Source organism: Dasypus novemcinctus, chromosome 19 (genome assembly GCF_030445035.2).
Source record: "Dasypus novemcinctus isolate mDasNov1 chromosome 19, mDasNov1.1.hap2, whole genome shotgun sequence".
NCBI classification, from domain to species: domain Eukaryota; kingdom Metazoa; phylum Chordata; class Mammalia; order Cingulata; family Dasypodidae; genus Dasypus; species Dasypus novemcinctus.
Window position 1 is genome coordinate 63,744,036 of NC_080691.1, and position 7,200 is coordinate 63,751,235.

At 38.8% G+C, this 7,200-nt stretch overlaps 1 pseudogene; it reads right to left on the reverse strand.

Annotated features, from left to right (window-relative positions):
* Positions 1-4,733: 4,733 nt before the first annotated feature.
* LOC101415559 (acidic leucine-rich nuclear phosphoprotein 32 family member B pseudogene) lies at positions 4,734-5,505 on the reverse strand (annotated as a pseudogene).
* Between the last annotated feature and the right edge of the window lie 1,695 nt (positions 5,506-7,200).

The following is a 7,200-nucleotide window of genomic DNA, read 5'->3' on the forward strand; positions in this document are numbered from 1 at the left end:
GTGATCAGGTTCCCCATCTACCTCCTCTATATATACTTCATATATCATATCCACCTCACCTTTCCTCATCCTCTGATTCCCCTTCCTTCCCCTCCCTGTCATTACTGCCTTCCACCCCAGCTTCATCCCATCCCCACAGAGGTCCAAGGCTGGTGTTCACATCTCCTCCCTTCCCATCCCACTTCTGCAAACAGAAACACTTCTTCTGACTCTGATCTCTCCAGTCACATCCCTCCTTCCCTGCTGTATGCCTCATCAGTGCCTCCTGAACTCCCCCCTCCCCCACGCCACCTTTTGAAACCACTGTTTTTTCCCACTGTTGGACAAAAATGGCAATTACAGGGACATAGAGACTGATATGAGCACAGGCAGAGAAATTTTTTTGGGAAGCTTTCCCAACAGAGAGGGTCTGAAGAATTTAGCCACCCCACCAGCATGGTGGGAGTCTGAAGAGAGACTTCAGCCCACTCGTGCAAGGAGGGGATTTGATTTATATAGAACTTACCTAAGCAGGGAAATGATTGTGGGAGGCTGTCAAGGGTCTGAGTGAGGTTCAGGGACAAATAGGAAGACCTAGAGGTGAAAATTTTCCCTGATAGTGACTAGAAGATAGTGGGTTAGGCAGTTATGGTTCTTTGGAATGCTGCAGGAGCCAGATGTTTCTTTGATCTGTAGGGATTAAAAGGTTTTTTAAATCTCCCTCTAATAAGCAGGTAGGGAAGGTTTCCATTTTCCTTTACTCCCGTCTCTATATAGTTTCTTTGTTTAACTTGTGGGCAAGTGCTGTGCCCTTAAACATGTAGGCTTATGGGGGATTGAGTTAACCTTTCCCCAGTGCATATCAGGGGAAATTGAGATTGTTAATTATTGCCAGCCTCTAACACCCACCCACTTCCCACTCTCAAGCCTCCTTGCCCAGCTCCTGTCCTTCCTCTCTAGGAAGTGCCCAAGTCATAAAAATTATGCATGTTCACATCCCCTTCTCCCTCTCTGAGCTCTCTCAGATCTATCACCATCTGAATCCTATTCCTCTGTTTCCTCTCATTTTATCAATACCCAGGTCTCCCTAATCAATATACAATTGCTTGCCGCTCACAAGCATTTAGCTGATCCCTAAATCGAAGTGCATGCCTAAAAAGCAATAATCCAAAACATATGTGTTAAATATCTGCCTATCTAAACTGCTAAATTAAAGCTTAACTGCATTTATAATACTTAAATATTCCTAATTGGTTGCTGATTACTATTAGAAGTGTTTCCAAACAGTAAGCTTGTATATTGCAAGAAACACTCATGCCAGGGAAAAAAAATCTTAAAGGCAGGAAAAATACCCATACAACAGGAGAAAGGATTATCAGTCAAATCAATGAGATTTATGTTTCTTTCAGTGTTTCATGACTCTTTTTTGTGTTTGTCAGTTTGTTCAGAGCCAGTGTATATTTTAATATCTTCAGATGATAATATTAAACTGATAATTGAAAATGCTAAAAAAGCTCTATTCAAATGGCCAAAAAAATAAATAGCTGCTTATATTAATAATTATGATTGTTAAGAAGACAAATTTGAATTATTTATATTGAATCTTTAAAGTGATGAAAATTGAAAGTCTTGACTAATGAAATTACTACACATCTCCTCATAAAAGATAGTTCTTGCCTAATTTGAAATGAATGGTTTATTTTTCTTCATGATGTGAAATGAAGGATGTGAACGTAAATGGATATTCAAAAAAGTAAAAAGTTTGTGGGAATACTGACTGAAATTTGATGTTTGTTCAAAGAAGTGTGTTTTGTCCTAAGGTAAGATGGCTGGTTTTCATAAAATTAGGATGAAAGTATGTAGTACAAAACTTAAATGCATATGGCAAATTGTAGAAGGTATTGGGGTGGAATTAGATAAGGGAATGTGTTCTGTGAAGGTGGAATTTGTCCTGAAATGAAGTAACTATTCCATGTGGTTATGAACAGTTATCAGAAGTTTGTAGAAACATTGCTTAAACTGGAATATTCAAAGAGCTAATTACAGAAAGTCATCATTAAAGAGAAACTGAATTGATGCATAACAGAAAAATCTGTCAGCAGCCACCTAAATTAGCATATTATGTGGTGATAGGCAGGAGATAATTGTGATTCCTTTGGGAAGCTTAGGTTTTCAAAAAATAATGGAGATAGCTTTTCCTGCACTGCTAAAATAAAATACCTATTAAATAATGTAATCATGGTAATTGTATGTTGCAAGATATTTGCTTTGAGACAGTCCCAAAATCATTTTAATAGCTTATGCATATAGCATGTATAAAAAGCAGTTTTATTATTAAAGAAAGTGATGGTAATTTTGTCAAAAAATAAAAGGTCTGGTTATGAAGAAAAGTTAACATAAAACAAAATCTGAAATGAATACAGAAATTTTTGTAGTTAAAGTGGAGTAAAATTTGTGTCTATCTATAAAGTTTTAAAAGCTGTAATATTAAATAGCATACTAATGCAAAGTTAAAATTTTGTTCTTTATCTGTTAAAGGAACAAAACTCCCCAAATCAAAGGTCTGTTTCAGCAAGTTTGCAAAATGTTTTTCTCCTGACTAATCTGTACTCAAAGGAAAAAATCTCTTTTATCAAAATAGCTTCTTATACTTTAAACTTATCACTTTCTTCGTTCTTTTAAAAACATATTTTTCAAACCTGTCTTCTCAAAGTCAAGTTCTGAAGAATATATTTCACCTTGAGAAAAAATGAAATGTGTCACAGAAACAATGTATACCTAGAAATCAAGAGGCCAGTGCTTTAGCTCATGTTCTGTTTTGTCCCACCTCCACTAAAGAAGCAGCTCTATGGCAGCAGAAAAAGAGCACATATTGAGGACTGCCAGGGTGGTGCATAACAGTAGATAATCATGAATTTTAGTAACACTACTGCTATTTGCAGCAGTCCCTAATATTGCAAATGTGCTGCAAAAATTAATCTCCAGTTATGTCCAGTATCACCTTGTTTTGAAACTTGCTAAGGCTTTCTTTAGTATCTCCTTTGGTAAATCAAGCCAGCCTGCATTCACCTTCACGTGAGTAGGGCAACAGTGGATTTTGCAGTGTTTCCGCAAGGGTGTTTGCATAGCTCAACCATTTTTCCTGGCCTGGTGGGAAAGATTCTGGCTGTGTGGGAAAAATAGCCTGTGTCTGTAACCCTATTGATATTATGTTAATAAGTAATCTTTTTTTTTTTTTTTCAGAATTAAAAGAAGCATCAGAGACAATGTTATCTTAAGAGCCTGGGATAGACAAACAATTAGGACAAGCTACAAAGTCCTGGTTGTCTATCAAATTCTTAAATTGTGCTCATTTGAGTAAAATTTAAAAAAACTGCTGTAATTGATAAAGTACAGTTTTTTTCTCATATTTATTAGGTTCATAGCATTGGGATACTGAAAATCCTTCATCCCTACTTTAGCTTAGATATTAAAACCATTATATGTGTTAATCAGAAAAGGTTGTGCATGGAAATGGGAAAATACCCCCAGCAGGGTGCTTTTTAGAGGACAATTACCAAGTTTAAGCAGTAACATGGGTGGTGAACCTTAACTTACCCTGTAAATTGGATGTAGCCAGTACCAATATTGGCTTTGGGTGGCATTTATGGCAGAGGCAACATTCTACACAAATGCCCGTTGGTTTTAATCACAATTGTGAGAAGAGTCCAAAATCCAAAAAAAAAAAGCTTAACTCAGTAGTGTTCAGTCACTGTGAAGATTATCATCCCTATCCAGGGGTGGATTGCAGGTACTAAAACTAAGACAGGAACAAGTTAATCAAGGAAATAGATAGGGAACTGTGCATCCTGACAAGGGTGTAAGGTACAAGGGGGGTAGATACAACTGGGAAACATTTGTGAAGTTCACAGGCACACTGAAACCTTGATTTTTTTTTTTTTAATGTTAAGATTTTATTTATAGGGAAGCAGACTTGGCCCAGTGGTTCGGATATCCACCTACCACAAGGGAGGTCCATAGATCAAACCCCAGGCCTCCTTGACCCATATGCAGCTGGCCCATGCTCAGTGCAGATGCGCACAAGGAGTGCTCTGCCACACAAGGGTACTCCCCGCGTAGGGCAGTCCCACATGCAAGGAGTGCACCCCATAAGGAGAGCTGCCCAGTGTAAAAGAAAGTTCAGCCTGCCCATAAATTGCGCCGCACACCCAGAGAGCTGATACAACAAGATGATGCAACAAGAAGAAGCACATATTCCTACGCCCCTGACAACAACAGAAGTGGACAAAGAAGAACACGCAGCAGATAGACACAGAACAGACAACTGGGTGGGGGAAGGGGTGAAGGGGGAGAGCAATAAAATAAATAAATAAATCTTTAAAAAAAGATTTTATTTACAAAGCTTCTTTTGTTATACAGAAAGTAAAAATGATGTTACAACCTCAATGTAGCTGGTAGCCACGTGTTGTTAGGAATCACCATCACAGCTAGCCATGCTACAGCAAGTCTTACCATGAAAACATAACAGTGCTTACAATTTTGTTGGGGTGAGGTCCCCAAGCTTGGTGGTAGATTTCCCAGAGGGACTAAATGCAGGAAGGCGGAATGTCACAGGAACTATTCTCTGGCTTTTTGGGTGGGTTTCCTGGGGCTTATAACACAGCTAGTTTTGTTTTTTTAAAAAACAGCTACCGAATTCAAAAGAGCAGTCCAACCAATACTGAACAGTTCTTTTTTGCAGGTTATTTGGGGTCTTAATCATCTTCTCCTTCATTTTCTGTTTCTCTCTTGCTCTTTTTGCCTTTCCTGCTTTTTTTCTCCTCTTCATCCTCATCCTCATCCTGGTCATCTTTGTCTTCATCTTCACCATCATGTCCAAACTCCTCTTCCTCCCCACTGACTTCATCTTCATCTTCCTCCCCTTCCACATCTTCATCTACATTTTCATCCTCTTCATCCTCAAATTCTTCATCTTCAACGTCCTCATCCTCCTCATCTTCTCCTTCATCCTCCTCCTCTTCCACACCATCCACTTCGGCATTGGAGAGTGTTTGGGGGCTCCCGGTCCTCTTGGTCATAGCCATCCAGGTAGGTCAGCTGCGGCAAGGCCTGAAGATGCTCTCGCCATAGTCGTTCAGGTTGGTGACCTCATAGTTAAACAGATCCGGGCTCTTCAGACAATCCAACTTTTTCAAAGGTTCCAAGGTGCTGATATCTTTCAATTTATTTCCATTTAAGTTTAGATGTGTTAGATTCAGAAGTTTTTTCTGCAAACATGTCCAGACTTCCAAAGATTGTGTTGTCACTGAGATCAAGCTCTTTCAATTTAGGTAGTTTGGGGAGCTTTGAAACTGAAATCAAGCCTACATTTATTAAGCTGAGGAACTCTAAGTTCACAAATTCAGCTGTTAAGCCCTCAATTTTCCCATCATTTGATTTGCAATTGTGCAGGACAAGTTCTGGAACAGCTGCCAGGGTCCGGTGCCTCAGCTCCAGGTGGAGGTGGAGCCTCCTCTTCAGGTCCATGGCTCCCTCTTTCCCCATCTTCAAACTTAACTTTCTGAGGCGGGGGCGGAGTGGGTAGAGGCAACCCAGCCTGCGCAGCGGGGCCCTCTGGGCGTGCTCTTGGCGGGGGCAGCACGGGGCAGGACAGGGCAGGGCAGCGGGTTGGGGGCGGGGACAAGCTCAGCCCCTAGAGCCAACTTACTCTTGGAAGCCAAGACTAACTATGGAGGGAAAAGGCGCTGGAGCACGGGAGACTCTCTACCGCTGCCCCTGGCCGCGACCAGCACTGCGCTTAAGCTGGCCACACAGCGTGGCGGCTGCTAGGCTCAAAGCATTGAGATTTAATCATAAGACTGTATAAAACACGCTTTCCCCTCCAACCTCACAAAAGCACCTACAGTGGAGTATACTAGTCACAGTTTATGAAGAAATTTGGACTAAAGCTGAAAAAAGGGCAAGACACAGGCTTTCAGATGAGGAGGGCATTTTAATGTAGCATAGTCAAAAGGAGTGACAGAACAAGGCCAATAAAATTACTAAGTCTCCGGTACTTATTACTATAACTTACACCAGTTTTAACCAGTTCCTGTCTAATTAACAAATTCGGAGGACAAAGCCTTTTTACCTTAGTTCCTATTAGCAAATTCATCATGTTAAGCTTTCAAAAAATATGTGACATACTAAGAGGAAAGGAAATCAGTTTTTATAGAAAAATCAAACATTAGATCTACACAAAGAAATGATTCACCTTTTGGAATTGTCAAACAGGGATTTAGAAAAAAAATCACGTTTTGTATGGTAAGGGCACTAATGGAACTAATAGATAATGTGAAAGAGTAGATGGTAACGTAAGCAGGAAAAAAATTGAAAAACTGAAACAAAAAATAAAAATGCTCTAATATAAATGATGAATATCTGTGGTGAGCTCATGGAAATAGATGAGGAAAGAGGCACTGAGTCTGTGTATAGGTCAATAGAAATTTCCCAAAATGAAATGAAAAGCAAGAAAAGAATGAAAAATGTTCAGTCACCAAGAACATTGGGCAATTTCAAATTATGTGACTTGTTTAATTGAATAGACAGAAGAATAAGAGAGGAGAGAAGAAATATTTGAATCAAGAATGAGAGAATTTTCCAAAATTAATTGGAGACTGTATATACGAAGATTCCAGGAAGCTCACAGAACACAATACAGAAAAAATAACAAATACTACAAAACTAAAATAAAGGAAACATCAAAATAGAAAATATATCAAGGTAAATTATGTATTAACTCTATTAGTCTTGAAAGACGTCAGGTTAAAAGTCAAAAAAAGTAATTGCTTATAGTAAATTATGAAAAAAAATGAATTATGAAAAAAATCCCGAGAAAGCATGGAATGAAGATAGATACTTACAATATACATGGATCATTCCCCAGGATAGAGTACAGGGTAGGTCAAAGAACAAGTCTGAATGAAGTTAGAAAGATTGAAATTATACAAAGTAATTTATCTGACCCAAATGGAATGAAACTGGAAATTAATAAAGGGTACAGAATTGGATATGCACAAAGATATGGAACTTAAACAACACTCTCAAACAATCAGTGAGTCAAGAAGGAAATTGCAAAAGAAATATGTAAATATCTTGTAATGAATGGAAATTAGAACAAAACATTTCAAACCTATGGGATGCAGCAAGAGAAGTGCTGAGAGTGAAATTTATAGCAATAAA